This window comes from Lotus japonicus, chromosome 2 (assembly GCF_012489685.1).
Source record: "Lotus japonicus ecotype B-129 chromosome 2, LjGifu_v1.2".
NCBI classification, from domain to species: Eukaryota; Viridiplantae; Streptophyta; class Magnoliopsida; order Fabales; family Fabaceae; genus Lotus; species Lotus japonicus.
Window position 1 is genome coordinate 14,141,618 of NC_080042.1, and position 14,269 is coordinate 14,155,886.

General features: G+C 42.0%; 1 long non-coding RNA gene and 1 other non-coding gene across 3 annotated transcripts; one reads left to right on the forward strand and one right to left on the reverse strand.

Annotated features, from left to right (window-relative positions):
• Positions 1-7,171: 7,171 nt before the first annotated feature.
• On the reverse strand, positions 7,172-7,278 carry LOC130741623 (small nucleolar RNA R71). Its single transcript, XR_009020511.1, has one exon. It is a non-coding gene; the product is annotated as a small nucleolar RNA R71 (small nucleolar RNA).
• A 3,682-nt stretch (positions 7,279-10,960) lies between these two features.
• Positions 10,961-12,696, forward strand: LOC130735266 (uncharacterized). Of its 2 annotated transcripts, none has more exons than XR_009018357.1 (5): positions 10,961-11,115; positions 11,188-11,249; positions 12,325-12,384; positions 12,484-12,537; positions 12,674-12,696. It is a non-coding gene; the product is annotated as an uncharacterized LOC130735266 (long non-coding RNA). The 2 variants fall into 2 exon arrangements; XR_009018358.1 differs by having other exon boundaries at positions 12,631-12,691.
• Positions 12,697-14,269: the final 1,573 nt, after the last annotated feature.

The window sequence follows — 14,269 nt, forward strand, 5'->3', positions numbered from 1 at the left end:
ATTTGGTTTTAGTATTTTTCTACATTTTATATTATTTTTAGTGATATTATTATGATTTATTTACTTTAATTTAGTATTAGATAATTTTATTTTAAGGTGTTATCTTATTTTTATCTCTTATCTATTTTTATTTGCTTTATTTTAGTGGAAGATAGAGAAAATTCGGAATTAAAATATAATTCTGGAGGCTGGAATCATGCGAAGCGCAAGTTCACGAGCTTACCATGCACCTGCTCTGGGATCGAGACACGTGGCGGACTCTAGAATTGGAATCGCAGGATCACGCGAGTGCACGGCTTTACGATGGGCGCGTCCGCGCTGAATCATCTGCTGCATTAGAAAAGACTAAATAGGCACAGAACACGAAAATCACTATAAAATCAGTTTTTAACCTATTTTTTGAGGAACCTTTTCATCTTTCTTTTCTCATAAACCTAATAAAAAACCTTTGAGAGACTAGGAGGCAATTTCTTCGTGGAGAGGAAGGTTAGGCCCTTGAGGGCCGGTGTCAGGGCCATAGAGGAGGTGACAGCTTCTCCGGACGTCCATGGCTCCGTTCTATTTTGGGTTTTGCTTTTCTCTTTACTTATTTTTGTGTTTTGACTCTCTTTTGATATTTGGAATGATGTTAGTTTGATTTTACTCTTACTCGAAACATCTTTATGCAATTATAAGTATGAATTTTCATTATTTGGTGTTTCTCTCTATGTTTAATGCTTCATTTGGTTAATTTGTGATTTAAAGAGTTTATATTCATTCATAAATAGATTGAGAAATTGATATGAGTTAATGTAGCTTAGTTCATAGAAAGGGGAAAAACACCTATGATTTAGGTTTAATAATTCTCTTTGCGCGTTCATGTATTTTTTACCAATATAATGATTTTTAGGATTTACATGACAATTGAGAAGTTGATGCAAATTTAGTTAATGAGAGAAACCACTATTGCATCAGTCATCTTAAGAAAGGAATGTCTAAGGTAGGGTTGAGGTTTTCTAGGCGACAATATGAGACATTAACTCTTAGGTATGAATATCATGAGTTGGGAAAGAGATCTATACCGCGTGACAAGTCGGGATACTCACCTCTCTAGGGTAGGATTATCTAGTAGGAACTATTAGGATTTCTCGAGTGATAGTCAGGGATTCTATCCACTAGGACATGAACTTCTTAGGTTAGGAACAGAGCTTGGGAATGTCTTATCGAGTATGTATGTGCAATAATGCTCCTTTTATGATCACTAGGGCTTAAGGAATTAAGGCTAGGTTCTTAATTGGTAGATTCACTTAGCTAAGGAATTAGTAGGTGAATAGCTCTTATCGGCATCTTAAATGCTAATTTCATCTTATAAAACTATATTGGTTGAGAATAAGTTGTTGGACTAGGCGAGACCCCAGGGTCCCTCGCCCAGGAGCGCTGGCCTCAGGCGAGGGGCACCCCTGAGACTTGGGCCTCCCTCCCCGAGGCCCAACTGGCCCATTAACGTACATTAGAGGTGCCAAGCCCAACTCCGTACCTATAAATAGGGGATGGTTACCAAATGTAAGGGACTCTTGGCTCATTTGTGAAATAACAAGATTGAAATTCAGTTATCCTTTCTCTCTCTAGCGATTAGAACCTCTTTCTCTAAGCATTCACATCACTTTCCCCACACTTTGGGTTCTATGCCCCTATTCTATGTTCTTGGATAGAACATTTGGCGCCGTCTGTGGGGATCGGTAGATTTCGATTCCCGGACTACGTGGGTCGTGATTCGGTTGAGAGGAGCTCGATTTTCTGTGCGATTTTCTTCAGTTTTCAAGATTTTCCGTTTGCATTCTTCGGTTCACTAGCGAAGCTCGATGGAAACGCGTCGTAGACGACGTGATGAGGATCAAGAGCGACGGCACGCTTCGCCACCGCGTCGCGTGAGAGGTAGGCCGCGACGCGAGCAAGTTCATCGTGAAGAAACGGATCGATTAACTCCTCCTCGTCCGCCACCGCCTCCGCCTCCACCTTCTCCGACGCCTCCGCTACCTTCTCCACCTTCCTCGCCGGAGCAGCAGAGGACGCCGGTGAATTCACCTCCGGCTTCGGGAGAAGAGACTCAGGCACCGATCTCTAGTCAAGATTGGAGGCACTTGATTCGAAGTGTCGATGACATACCCCAACGAAATGATTACTTACAAGAACAACTGGAGTACTATCATTTTGAGCAGCAGGACGAGGGGGAGCGCGAGGCAAAGGCCGTGGCTGAGTTCGAGCCGTTCTCGGCGGTAGTGAGGGAAGTTGCAATTCCGGATAATATGAAGAATATTGTCCTCGAGACATACAGTGGGAAGGCTGATCCCAAGGAGCACTTGCTATATTTTAACACGAAGATGGTAATCAGTGCCGCTTCCGATGCTGTAAAGTGCAGCATGTTTCCGGCTACATTCAAGGGAACTGCCATGGCATGGTTCACAACCCTACCCCGAGGATCAATCACGAATTTCCGTGACTTCTCATCCAAGTTCCTCGTCCAGTTTTCAGCAACTGAAACCTAGCAAGTGACAATTGAGGATTCGTACAATGTGCGCCAGTCCGAGAGCGAGACTCTGAAGCAGTATGTGAAACGATTTAGCGTCGCATCGGTGAAGCTTGAGGAGTCAGAGCCAAATGCCTGCGCCTGTGCCTTCAAGAACGGTTTGCAGCCTGGAAAACTGAATTGAAAATTAAGTCGCAAGCCCGCCCGGTCAATGGCGGAGATTCGAGCGTGGGCAAACACCTACATACTTGACGAGGAGGATGATGCTTTTAAGCGAAGGCGCGCGAAGGTAGAGAAAGATGGCGATCAGAGGGATGCATCGCCAGAGGACAAGCCGAGTAGGAGAAAGCGAAAGGAAGCAAGAGACAAGACAGGAAGGTGCGTGCGAGTGAAAAAGTGCCGAGGGAACCGTTGTACCCCAAAAAGGAAAATTTCGAGCGTCGCCGACCTTGGCATCAAGCCGATTCTTGCCGGCGAGAGGAGTCAGGGAAGAGTTTGAGTGCGCATCTGACAGAGCTGCTGCGTGAGGTTAAGGCAACACACGCAGTTGAGGAAGGCGAGAAAGAGACAGGCCCGCCCCGGGCAGCGTTAGATAAGACCAAGTGGTGCGAATACCACCGCTCAGTAGGACATGACACTGGGGACTGTTTTACTCTGAAGAACGAGATCAAGAGGCTTATCCGAGCGGGGCGTTCACAGTTGAGTGATCGTGGTGATCGCTGGAGCGGAGAGAAGCAAAGAGCAAACTGGTATCATGGGGCCCACCAGCAAGATGATCGTAAGCGAGAGGATCGCTGCCGTACCCCAAACGCTGACAAAATGGAAACACTGGCCACACAGAAAAAGGGGGCGGAGGAGACCTTCAATAAGGACCTTGAGCTCTCGGTTGGGACGATAAATACGATTGCAGGTTGTTTCTGTGGAGGCGGGGAAACGGCTTCGGCGAGGAGAAGACACGTCAGGGAGTAACGTCGGTACAGCAATATGAGACCCCTTTCGGCTTCCAGTATCCAGATATCGTGATATCGTCGACAGATTTTGAAGGAATAAAGACGCACAAGGATGATCCGGTGGTTGTCATGATAAGGATAAACAGCTTCAATGTGCGACGAGTTCTTCTGGAGCAGGGAAGCTCTGCTGACATCATTTATGGGGATGCGTTTGACCAACTGAGATTAACGGATAAAGATATGATGCCTTACACAGGGACATTGGTAGGTTTCTCGGGCAAGCAAGTATGGGTACGAGGGTATATAGATTTGGACACAATCTTTGGTGTCGACGAGAACGGCAAACTTCTTCGCTTAAGGTACCTAGTGTTGCAGGTTGTGGCTTCATACAATGTCACCATTGGGAGGAACACACTCAATCGCCTTTGCGCTGTAATTTCGACAGCACACTAGGCGGTGAAATACCCGCTAATGAGTGGTAGAGTGGGGAAGATCGTGGTGGACCAGAGAAGGGCGAGAGAGTGCTACAACAACTGTCTTAGCATGTACTAGAAGAAAGGAGCCGGCGAGGGACACAGGTGCCACGAAGTTGAGATTTTAAAAGACAAACGAGAAGGGTTGAGCGAGCAGCGACAAAGGACAGAACAGGTCGTTGACAGGAAGGTAAAAAGGCAACGAGACAGTTAGAGTCAAGGCAAGCAAGGTGACAAGGCAGGAAGGAATGGGCAGTTTACAGACATTCTGGCAGAGGAGAGCTGGGCAGGAATTATTGATGACTTGGAAAGGTATAAATTCAGTAGGAGGGTGCTGGCGATCGAGCCCAGGCTCACACCCGGACAGGAACGGCGATTGGAGAAGTTGGTAGAGGACAATTTTGACCTCTTCAGCTGGAGTACAAAGGATGTGACACTATGGGAACTTCCGCGGTTCAGGACACCAGCTCTTTCGAGCAAGGGACCGAACGAGCAGAAGGGGAAAGCGGCGATGAGCCGGGAAATGGACCCAGGACTTCTACAGCGCCAAGATTGCAAGCAAAGGGGAAATGAGGTGCTCGGGCGGTCCCGTGAAAAGCAAAAGGCGGGGAAAGAAGGCCCGACATACCACAGCGAGAATAAGGGGAAGGCTAAGGCGAAGCAGTGGCAGTCGGCGAGAACAATGATCCTTGAAAACAAAAAAGCCAAATGGAATGAACAAGAGAGTGAATCAGAGGCGCGCTGGCGAGAAAGTCAACTCCGCAACAATGGTGAGTGGGTAGCGAGTACGTCAGGCACGGAGGGCCAGGTGCTGGGCGTAATACTTTGACGTGGAGCCTTAGAAGCTTGGTGACAGGGGCGAGGATGCGGCCGAGGAACCACATCAGAAGGAATAGGACCAAAAATAAAGATGCACTCTTTTTCTCCATCTCGGGAGTTCTTTAATGAGGCATCCCTGAATGTAAAAAAAATCTTTTACGAATGAAATACAAAAGGATATTCACCAGCAATACTCCTAACTCAAACTGCAAAGATACGGTCGCCCGGTGGGAAAAATTCCCCGAAGGTGGTGATGACCCTATTTTAGTAGTGTTTTTAGGGTCATTTCTTTGTTTGTTTTAAGTCTTTTTGTTGAGTCTCATGTAGTGTTTCATGCATTCTCATGCACTTTTATCTTTCTTTGAGTCTTTCTTTTGTTTTGGTAATTTTGTAGTTTTATAGGGACTTTTCTTGCATTTTAAGTAAGTTTAGGACTTGCATGATTTTCTTATGTTATTTGAGGGTTCTCTTTGCTAACAAAGCTCTTTGAGCTTCTGGATATTTTCCTTGGCTTGTTGGTTAAGTTTGCAGATCAGAAACTGAAGGAGAAGGAAGGCCAAGAAGCATGGAATTGAAGGAGGACTTAAAGATGCTTGAAGAGGAGTTACAAAGAAGCTAAAAAGTATTTCCAGCGAAGCTTGAGCGCCTAGGCGCTGGGAATTGGCGCCTAGGCGCCAATTGCCTTCCAGAGGCATGTTTTTGCCATGGAATTGGCGCTCAGGCGCTCTGAATTGGCGCTAGAGCGCCCAGACTCGTGTTTTATGTCTATAAATAAGGTTTTAGCAATTTCTTGAGGGAGTTAGTCATTTTACTCATTTTGGGTCAAGTTTGAGAGCTGATGAGAACCTTGGGGCTGTAGGAAGGCTTCCAACTTGTATTTTTCTAAGGTTCTTATTACATTTTCTGTATGAATTCACTGGCCATGAATAGCTAGTTCCCTTTTTTGCTTTGGGTTAAGAGGTTCTATGAAGTTTTAGTTTGTTAAATCCTATCTCTATGCATGAGTTCTTGATTTAATCATGTATTTCAATTCCATTATGCATGTTTAGCTTTGGTGCACCCTTGCTATAGGCTAGATTATAATCAAACAGGAGTATGTTATGATTTACGGACATGAATTGAAATAGATTCTTCTATACTTGCTTCTAGGAATAGAGTGAGGGTAAGGTTTTGTTGGCCTGAACATATTTGCTTAAAAACCTCTTATGAATGATTAAGTACACAAGGAATTGGGCTTAACTTTCAGTTTGAGAGAATTACTTTTGTGAGTAATCAACTAGTAAGTACATAGGCTAAAGCAACAAGAGAGAAATCAAGATGTCACATGCATAGGATAGGTGAACTAAAGTGGATTAGATGATCAACAACCCAAGGCAATTATCCATCGATTGTTAATTCCAACATTTTCAACATTGCTCTTTTGCAAAATCATTGTTACCAACAACCAAAACCAATTTCTGAATTTTACTGTTTTAAGAACTTGCAAACTTTAGACTTAAATCCACAGTTCTCACTCGCAATCCCTGTGGTTCGATATTTTAAAACCCGGAGGTTTCTGTACACTTGCAGATTTACCAATAAGTTTTTGGCGCCGTTGCCGAGGATTGTTTGTGGTTTTCGGTTTAAGTTGAAGTTTTTGTTTGTTTGTGTTACTAAGCATTGTATTGAATAGGTGTTACTAACCTTTTCTCTGTTTTTGTGATTTCAGTTTATGCAAGGTAGACTTGGCACGGATCCATTGGTGTTTTGTTTGTGGTTTTCGGTTTAAGTTGAAGAGTTTGTTTGTTTGTGTTACTAAGCATTGTATTGAATAGGTGTTACTAACCTTTTCTCTGTTTTTGTGATTTCAGTTTATGCAAGGTAGACTTAGCACGGATCCATTGGTGTTTGATCCGGAGCCAGAGCGTGCTCTCCATCGTCGTCGAGCTCAGCAAAGAGCTGCTGAGATAGCCGCCAAGGCTGTTTATATGACGGAGGAGGAATTGCAAGCCCACATTGAAGAAAGGGTGCAAGAGGCTATTGCTCAAAGACTTCAAGAGCAAGAAGCGAAGAATGCCAATCGTTCTCTTAGAGATCTCACCTCGGCTGCCATGAGCTACGATTATCCGGGCAGCATAGTTTCCCCCGATGGCATGGGAATTTTTTTGCTGAGGCCGGCATTCATCAACTTGGTGAGCCAAAATCAGTATGGTGGAGGTGCTCTTGAAGATCCTCATGCACACATGGAGCGGTTCATCCGCAATTGCAACACCTATAGAGTTCAAAATGTTTCAGGGGACACCATCCGCTTGAGTTTGTTTCCTTTCTCTTTGAGGGACACTGCTGAAGAGTGGTTGAATTCACAGCCCCAAGGTAGCATTACATTTTGGGAAGATCTAGCCGAGAAATTCACCACAAGATTTGTTCCAAGAGCCCTCTTAAGAAAGCTCAAGAATGACATCATGACGTTTGCTCAATCCACCGATGAAAATCTCTATGAAGCTTGGGGGAGGTTCAAAAAGCTCTTGAGGAGGTGTCCTCAACACAACCTCACCCAAGCTGAACAAGTGGCAAAGTTCTATGATGGTCTTCAATATTCTTCGAGGTTTGGCTTGGATGCGGCCTCAAATGGAGAGTTCGATGCCCTACTTCCACAAGTTGGGTACGAGTTGATTGGAAAAATGCCAATAAGAGCCATGAACTCTAGTAATGAGCGCCAAGCCCGAAGAGGAGTCCTTGAGGTTGAAGCCTATGATCAGATCATGGCCTCCAATAACTCTCCAAGCAAATGAATGAAATTCAAAATCAAATAAAGACAACCAAGGTGATTGGTGGTCGAGTTGCCAAAGTGGAGTGTGTGACTTGTGGAGGGCCTCATGACAGTGAAGAATGCACCGAGACTAGACCGGAGGAGGAAGTGAAGGCCATGGGTCAAGCTCGGAATGACCCGTTTTCAAATACTTACAATCCAGGATGGAGGAACGACCCCAACTTATCTTGGAGGCAAAGCAACAATGGGCAAGGAAGTAGCTTTCAAAGGAAATTTCCTAGTCAAGGGTTCCAAGGCCAAAGCTCAAGACAACCTCAAGAGCAAGGAGAAGTTGAAGGTGGTGGTAGCAAGAAAAGCTTAGAGGAGTTGGTGGAAACTTTCATCAACCGAACGGAGAACAATTACAAGAACCAAGAGGCGGCTATCAAGAATCTTGAGAATCAATTTGGCCAGCTGGCCAAGCAAATAGCCGAGAGACCTCAAGGTAAGTTTCCTTCCGACACTATCCCCAATCCTAAGCAAGAAAATGCCTCTGTTGTGACCACTAGAAGTGGGAGAGTGATGAATGAATTGAAGAAAAAAAAAGAGGGAGAAAAGAGAGAGGAGATAGTTGAGGGGGAAGTAGTTGTGCCTATCAAGTCGAGAGAGATAATTGATCTTACTCCTGAAACTAGCAAGGTTCTGTTTCCTAAAGCATTGGATAAGAAGAGCTTAGATAAAAAGTTTTCAAAATTTGTTGATGTTTTCAAAAAGCTCCACATTAGTATTCCTTTTGCCGATGCTTTGGAACAAATGCCTATATATGTTAAGTTTATGAAGGATATTCTGCATAAGAGAAGAAGGTTGAAGGGAGTAGATGAGACAGTGTTGTTAATGGAGGAATGTAGTGCCATTTTGCAGCAGAAAATGCCAAAGAAAAGAAGAGACCCCGGAAGTTTCACTATTTCGGTGGAAATTGAAGGCATGGCGGATGTGGAAGCCTTGTGTGACCTAGGAGCGAGCATCAATTTGATGCCACTCACCATGTTTGAGAGGCTGAACCTAAGAGAAGTTACCCCAACCATGCTCTCCTTGCAAATGGCGGATCGATCCCTCAAGACTCCATATGGGATTGTGGAGGATGTCATGGTGAGGGTGGACAAGTATGTGTTCCCCGTGGATTTTGTTGTGCTCGATATGGAGGAGGATGTGAAGATTCCTCTCATTCTTGGTCGACCTTTCTTAGCTACAGGTAGAGCTAAGATTGACGTTGACAAGGGTCACCTCATTCTCCGTGTTGGTAATGAAAAGGTACGATTTTCTGTTTTTAATCCCATGATTGAGACTAACCATGATAACGATTTTGTTTGTGATGTGATTAGAAGCAAATTGAAGGTTCCAGAAGAGACCCCCAAAGCTAATGAAAAAGTTGATGAGTTCCATCCGGCTCTCATCAAGCTTGTTAGTGGTAAAAAGTATGGGGGGTCTAAGTACGAGAACTTGCATGCTCACATGGTCAAGTTTACCCAAGCTAGCTCCCTTGCTAAGATTGAGGGTGTTTCAAGTGATGAAGTGAAGATTAAACTCTTCCCTCATTCTTTGACAAGGGAAGCTAGGGCTTGGTTTGATGAGCAAAAGGACATTGCCTCATGGGAGGATTTACTTCAGAGGTTTTGTGCAAGGTGAAAATTGATCAATGGTAAGGAATTTCCTTCCTAACACCATAGGAAGGAGAGTCCACCTAGGACTAAAACCTAGGGCTAAATGGGAGACAACCCATTCTTTTTCTTTTTCTCTTTTCCTCTTTTATTAGTGTAGCATTTTAGGTGTTTAAATTCAAAAAAAAAAAAGGAAATTTTTCTGAAAAAACTGGGCTGAACGCCTAGGCGCCAATTCACCAGCGCCTAGGCGCCAATTAGTTACAGAGGCACTGCCTCTGGAACCACTACCTCTGGAACTGGCACGAGCGCCTGAGCGCTCCACTCGAGCGCGCGAGCGCTCTTGGTGCGTGTTTGAGCCATATTTTGGGTTTTAAAACCCCAACTTTTCATTTTCCCAATCTTAACTCTCATTTCTTCATAAAAAACGCACCCCACACTCTCCATATCCCATTTCTACTTCTCATTTCTCACTTGCACACACTTGGGCTCTCTCATTTGCTTCCAAGTTTTGCATTGCATCAAGCTCATTCCACTTGCACCCACTGATAAGCGCATAATTGATGCACTTTACATGTGTCTTTCTAAGCTTCATTATATACATTTTTGTGCTTAATTGTTATGACTTAGCCATGTTTTGACCATTAGTGCTTATTTGGATTATTCATGGAAAAGTGCTTAATTCTACACTTTTAGTTTCTGTGACTGTTTTGCTAGAACAGGTTGAACCTGGAGCTACAAATATCCAAATTGGGCGAATAATATGTCGTTGGAAAGCTAACTCGAATCCCTACAACTTTCATGTTCAGCATAATTCAAGAATCAGCCTCAAACTAGGTCAGAGTGTCCTTGCAAAGTTGCTGTCGCTAATTCTGCGAGTCTGAAACAGTCTGCACTAAAATGATCATATCTTGGGCTACAGAACTCCGAATTAGGATCCGATTGAAGGCCTGCGAAGCTGACTTAAAGTGCTACAACTCTCATGTTTACCTCAATTGAAGATTCAGACTTCTTGTGGGACCCGCGAATGCCTGATTGTTCAGCAGCTTACTCCTTTATGTGGGCCCGATTTTGTGAAAAGATTTAGATAACAAAGATTGTTACTTGATGAACAAGTTTATTTATTAGTATAAATAAGTGAGTTTAGGCTTTTGTTAGACCTCACCACCTCACCACCTCACCACATCTCACCATCACCTCCTCCCCTCTCATATCTTTCCCTCTTTTCTAATATGAGTTGCTTAACTCCCTAGTTAGTCTTAAGATTTTTAATATTCTCGTGTTTGCAAACTTGAGGTTCTGTTCTTAATGCAAATTCCTTCTTTATTAATTCTCTTCATCTCTATTTCTGATCTAGGGTTTGCTTAATTCCGTAGTTTTAGAAATAAGAGTTGATGCATGCTCGCTTAGTTCATGCACTACACCAGAAAAGGACTTTTACAGCGCCCCTATTACAGCGGTTAAGGTTGCAGCCGCTGTAAAAACGAAAACACGGAGCGGAATACAGCCTTTTATAGCGGTTGTTTTATGAACCGCTGTAAAAATCTTGATATTTAACAGCGGTTATGTAAAGAAACCGCTTTTAATAACAAAGTTCCACTTTTTACAGCGCTTACTAGCAAACCGCTGTAAATATCCACTGTTTAAAGAAAATCCTGTGGAAGAAATGTTCCATACGGGATTCGAACCCAATACCTTTAAAAATTTTATGACTCTTTTTCCACTGGGCTGGAGTGATATGTTGGTAACTCAAAGCAATTTATATATATATTATTCCTTACTGATTTCGTTAATTTACAGCCCCACTAACTTTACCAATCCCGTAACCGCAAGCCCTTAATTTTTATTAGTTCAGTTCCTCTCTCAAAGCTTGCTCGTACCTCCACCGTCCCTTCCGCGGCCGCCGCCGTTCCTGCTGCGTCGATGCCGCTCTTGTTTTGTGTCTCTTCGTCCATGTAGTTCGTTGCCCTGTCCTCATAAGGTAATTTTTCTCGTGCATTCCTTATTCTTCTCTTATCCTTATTCTCATGCTCTCATCGCCTTTCTGATTCAGCCACCAGCACCATTTCGCCGCTCATGGGTCTCTCAAAGGAACAACTTCTAGCACGGTTACAGGTTCGGTTCTCTCATCCAACTGGGTATTTTCATCTTTGATCAGTGCCTCTGTTATTCATTCCAAATAGACATGAACATAAGGAGATTTTCACAATTGGAACATCCTTACATTGCTGCTTGCAAAATTGTTGGCTTTATGTGTTATCCTAATGAATGTAGTGTACTGATTACTTAGTTTGTGCATGTTTGGATATACTGAAGATTTTCAGGCTGTAGGGAGAATGGGTTATAGGAGAAGCTACTCCTAGTAGCTTTTGTAGAAGCATAATTGATTCTAGAAGATCTGAATGAGAATCCAAACAATAACTTGCCATTAGGTTAGTAGCTTTCACGTGTTTCAGTTACAGTTTCTGCTACTCCATAGGTTAGTTGCCAGGGCACTGCTGCACTCATATTCATAAGAGTCAGTTTCTGCACTCAGTGTAATTTTTTATCTTTCGATTTTGATTTGATGGTATCTACACTACTCAGTCCTCCATGGTTAAGGACAAGCAAATTAGTTACACTTCTGGTATCATCATTGCTGCACCAGCAGTGATTCTATTGGATCCATTGCCGATTCCTGCTAGCTCGTTCTACATGACGGCCGCTAGGCTTTAGATGCAGAAGCATTGGGAGCTCTAATATCAACTTGAAAGGATTTAATAATAAGTAATTTGATTTAGTGGTTTGTACAATATACAAGGTCTAATATTCATAGCCTGTCGTACGTAATTTTAATTAATTAGAATCAGGAAAAAGGGAATGAAAATCTGTCCTTATTAGCAATATCTCGATGATATTTACAGAAGAGAAACAAAACAACGAAATGTTCAATCCTAAAATAGTGTCATGCATTTACAACATCCATATATTAGTTGCCTCGGCACTGCATTTGTATTAATGAGAGTCAGCTTCTCTGATCAGTGTAAATTTCTCTGAATCGAAGACAATTGTTTTCTCTCAATTCATCTTTCTTTGAGTTGATTTGATTATGCAATTTGAGTTACCCCTAGATTCAGCAGTAATTTTATTTATGCATGTTACTTCATGCTTGAGACTAATTGCTTCAATATATCTTGTCTTGTTTCCCCAGAAGCTTCAAATTGAATTTTCCCAGTATGAGCATCCAGTTGTTTTGACTGTTGAAGCCCAGGTAAAAAGCCTTTGAGTAATAATATATCTTGTATCTTGTATATCATGTTCATTGTTTTAATGATTTTACTTTTATGATTCGTTGTCCATTTTCCTTCAGGCAAAATATGTTGGAAATTTAGAGGGTGGCTTGAGTAAAAATTTATTTTTGAAGGTACGTTGAGATAAAGGCATTCCTCTTGGTGCATTCCTCTCCCCTTGACTAGTCAAATTTATTTTGGGGATGGTTTTTCTGATTGTCTTTTAGGACTGGCTTTTGTTTTATTTTCCTTGCTTGGGGTGTCTACTAGGGTAAATCAATGGTGGGAAAGCGTTCCATTCCCCACTTCTGCAGTGGTTGTTGTGTGTGGATCAATTTACTTGGTCTGTCTTCTGGTTGGATATGATTCCTTCACTGAGATATTCTTCTTGCCTTCTGCTGTTGTGTCACGGTTTCAAGGTATATCATTTTTCTTTCCAGCTCCATTACTATTGTTCAGTCAATGTAGATAATTGTTTGGGTATGCTTATAGTGGACTAATTGCTGCCTGTTTGAAGCAGTAGGCTCTTGTAGTTGTTTTAATCGGCTGATCCTCGGGTTATTATTCATAGATTTGGACATGTTTTAGTTGCATATTCCATGTTCTCATAGCACTGCTGGTGACATACAATCCTTTTGTTAAATTTGATTACCTCATGAATGAGTGTGTGATTGGTTTCTCAGGAGTATTTTCCATGATTGTTATAGAGACTAGCCTGAGTGGAGTTCAATCCAGGAGGTTGGGAATTCACCACTTTTGAAAAATGCAATTTAATTTGTTCATATTAATCACCTTTTTTCCTTTAAGATAATTTGGTAGAAACGATGTCCTGGCAGCACTTCAAGATGCTGAAATAGTAGTATTTTTAACAAGTTTTCATAGATTATGCTAATTATTTTGCTGATGTTCTCTCTGAAATGGGAGACTTGAAATTCTGTTTTATTAATGCACCTTCGGTGACCTGTTCCCTTTGCAATGATTTTGTTTGCTTGTTCTACTTAAAACACACTATACATTTGATATATGTGCTATGTTTCACAATGTGAATCTTTGAGGGTTTGCTAATATACTAACGTATTCTATTGATTCTGCAGTGTGTTTGGGTTGTTTAATGTGCCTCCCAAGTGGTGAGTTTGGTTTTTTATAATATTGTATTATTAATTTTATCTTGATCATTCCCTTTATGATAATGCTAATTGAACATATTATGTTGTAGGTATTCATTCTTTTTGTTGGTAGCATTCCAGCTTCTCATGCAAAATGTCTCACTACTTGGACACCTTTGTGGCATTTTATCTGGGTTTGCATGTCAGATTTCACTCCTTTTGCCTCCCTTCTTTTCATTTTCTAACTTTGCCAATATTTGAGCAATTGACCTCAAGTTTTATATTGGGTTGCTTAATGTTCCAGATACATATGGCTTGTTTAATTTCCTCATACCTAGGACATCTTTTTATTCATCCACTGAAGCCTCTTCCTTGCTTGTAAGTATCTTTCTGGAATTGGCTTTGGTACTGCACAAAGATGAGAAAACTTGCATTTGATTGCTTTCTATATCCTCTTGCTGTTATCATTAGACTTGATTCATATACATATCAAATCACATTTATAAATTGTACTTTTGATCTGTTTATAAACATGTCTATTTATTTACATGAAGTTTTCTATAGAACAGACTACAGAGATATCTGAGTTCACAACATCCATTTAGTCGTCTTTATTATTTTGCTTTTGTAGTGCCCTTGTCAGACTAATAGTGTTGATTGCGGATATTATGTGATGAAGTCACTCACCATCAACTTGTGATCCCAATGAGGGTAAGAAACTTTAATCTGCGTTTGCATTGGATTTTAAAAGCTCCAATTG